The 2,791-nt window shown below is 53.6% G+C and overlaps 1 pseudogene; it reads left to right on the plus strand.

Moving 5' to 3' along the window:
- The first annotated feature begins 1,054 nt into the window (after positions 1 to 1,054).
- On the plus strand, positions 1,055 to 1,221 carry LOC129706590 (U2 spliceosomal RNA; annotated as a pseudogene).
- The last annotated feature ends 1,570 nt before the right edge of the window (positions 1,222 to 2,791 follow it).

Consider the following 2,791-nt stretch of genomic DNA (forward strand, 5'->3'; position numbering starts at 1 on the left):
GCTACACGCATTGCAACGAGTCACACAGGGGGAACGGCGTTCCCCAAACGGGAGAATTTGAAAGTCGGGAACAGCAGGTAAGAGACTCTGCGTTTCCCTTTTTTACTACTTACTTTTAGGTGGCTGCGGAAAGCTGGCGTGGAGACCCGTGGAGGGCGAGCAGCCGGCAGCAGCAACAGCACGAGTTTCCCTGGAGGGGAACAACCTGTGCCCGACTTTGCTCCCGCACCGGCAAAATTCACCTCTCGGCCGGGCGGGAAGCAAAGTAAAGAGGTCCGTATGCCAGTCTCAAGCGAGACTGGCTTGGGACCAGTCGCTAGCAGCCAGCGCAGAGGCTGCGGGACAGACAGCACGGACCAGCGGTACCGGGGCTCGAAACACTCAGCGAGTGCAGAAGCACTGATGGAGTAGGAACGGGACGTTGGGGACGAAAACCTTCTCCAAAAGGTAGGCACCGGGATAGGAACAGCCGGGTTTTACCGGCTGCGGAACTGCCGCGAAGGACCAGGCCCGTGGATACCGGGGTCGGTCCGAGCGGCTCGAACCCGCAACGGAGGGAACGACGGTCACCAGCGGGAGAAGGAAAGTCGGGAACAGCAGGTAAGAGACCCTGCGTTTCCTTCCACTTACCTTCTAGGTGCAGACATGGACCGGGTCCATGTAAGCTGCAGAAGGCCGGCGGGAGAACCGCGGAGGAGCGGCAGCAGCAGCGGCAGCAGCAGTGGCAGCCGGCAGCTGCAGGAGTACCGGCAGCTGCAGGAGTACTGGCAGCTGCAGGAGCACTGGCAGCACGAGCACTGGCAGCGGCAGCAGCAGTGGCAGCCGGCAGCTGCAGGAGCACTGACAGCTGCAGGGGCACTGGCAGCGGCAGGAGCAGCATGGGCACATCGATTCCCGGAGGAGGAAAACACCTGTGCCCAACTTCGCTCCAGCACGGTGAAAAAAAAAATTTCTCAGCAGCAAAGGACTTTGCAGTTGACTGGCTGCACTCTACTACAAGGGACCAGTATGTGAGTACCAGGGTCGGTCCCAGCGGGGTTTTTTAGTTACAATGATCGCTTCTAGGCTTTTTGGCTAAGATTAAGTGTAGTATCTGTTCTTATCAGTTTAATATCTGATACGTCCCTTATCTAGGGACCATATATTAATAAAATCTATAGTAGCTGTTATCATCAGTTTTAATGTCTTATATGTCCCTTAGCTAAGGACCATATAAGTAGGAGTGCCCAGAATTGAGGGCATTACAGTGGGGTTGACCGGCTGCAACGACCGGAAGGGACCAGTACCGTCAGTACGGGGGTGGGTCCCAGGGGTCTAAGATAAAGGAGCAGCCAGGAGCGCTGAGAGCGTTGGTGCCGGGTTTAAAGGAATAGATGGAAGCAGCTGTGCCAGTTATCCTCCACACCGGCCATATCCACTCCACGGAAGGAAGGACAATACTGGAGAAGGAGGACCGTGGAACAGCGGGCAGCCAGCAGCAGCCAGCGGCACTTGGATCATCCGTAGTGGGATCAGCTGTGCCCGATGTCGGCCCCGCACGGGCCAGCTCCATGCGGCCGAGCGGTAAGGCTAGACACAAATCAAACAAGGTAGTGGACTCAGAGGGTCCGACTTTGCATAAAACCGCCGGCAACCAGCGCCCGAGAGGGCTAGAGCGGGAAGAAGCGGTGTATGGAGCCTTGCTCCAACGTGATAAACCCACAGCAGTACCTTTTTGAGGGCTGCACAATGCTTCTACCCCATCAGAGGGGAGCACTGTGGGTCAGTTCTGGGTTGACTTGCAAGAGGGGTCCGCAGAACAAAAGACAAGTGGGCAGCAGTTAAGCCCACATGGGTACCCCGTGCGGGACCCTAGAGATCTCTAACTCTATAAAAAAGAGTAGGCAGGACCCTGATGGGCCAGAGCCTGGTAATACAGCGTCCCATGATCCTAACACAGCAGGGACTCTGCTGGACATGGTGGCTGATTACTTTAACCAAGTCAAACATGGGTAGACTTGGATCCAGGATGGCAATAGTATTACTATATGTCTGGCCACAAACGCCAACAGGGAAAAATTTACAGACACTGGCCAGACATCTGCCACCTGGCAACGGTGAGGCATTACAGGTGCCCAGTGTAAACCAATGCATTTGGCAGCATATGGGGACGAACATCAGGAACAGGACCTCAAGATCCAGAGAACCTTAAAGGGATTGACGGAAGGCATCATAGAATACACCCGCACCCTGGACTAAACGTAGGTAACCAAAGACCATCAAGACGCACTAGCTCTGTTTAGTAATATGCAATATGACCTGAACTACACGTGGAAGGCGGCCATTCAGCCAGCACTGGGACCCCAAAAAATGCTACCCCATTTGCAAACAAAGAACCGTGAGTGGACAAAGTCAAGACACTGGGGCTCATCAAGGCCAGTGCAAGGGCCTATTTTGGAGCATGATACCGGCCACAGGCAACGCCATAAAAAATGTGGCTCATACCAGTGGCAGTGCTAGAAATCAATAACCCGCAGGATCCTTTTTTAGGGTATGGCCAGGGCAGCCACCCTGGAAGATGCGGAAACCTCAACCTCCCACACAACCCCGAACAAGAGATATCAAACCAGAACCTCCTTTTTTCAAAAAAAAAAACAAAAAAAAAACAAGGAAATAACGCAACCACCTGTAACCATGGAGGTAGGTGGGTGGGGTTTCTTCTGTTTAAAATAGGGACCTATGATGGTAGGGGAGGTTACAACACTACAGTTATGTATGGTATATAATCACTACAGATTCATATAATCTCAGC

The sequence above is a fragment of the Leucoraja erinacea genome, chromosome 19 (assembly GCF_028641065.1).
Source record: "Leucoraja erinacea ecotype New England chromosome 19, Leri_hhj_1, whole genome shotgun sequence".
NCBI classification, from domain to species: Eukaryota; Metazoa; Chordata; class Chondrichthyes; order Rajiformes; family Rajidae; genus Leucoraja; species Leucoraja erinaceus.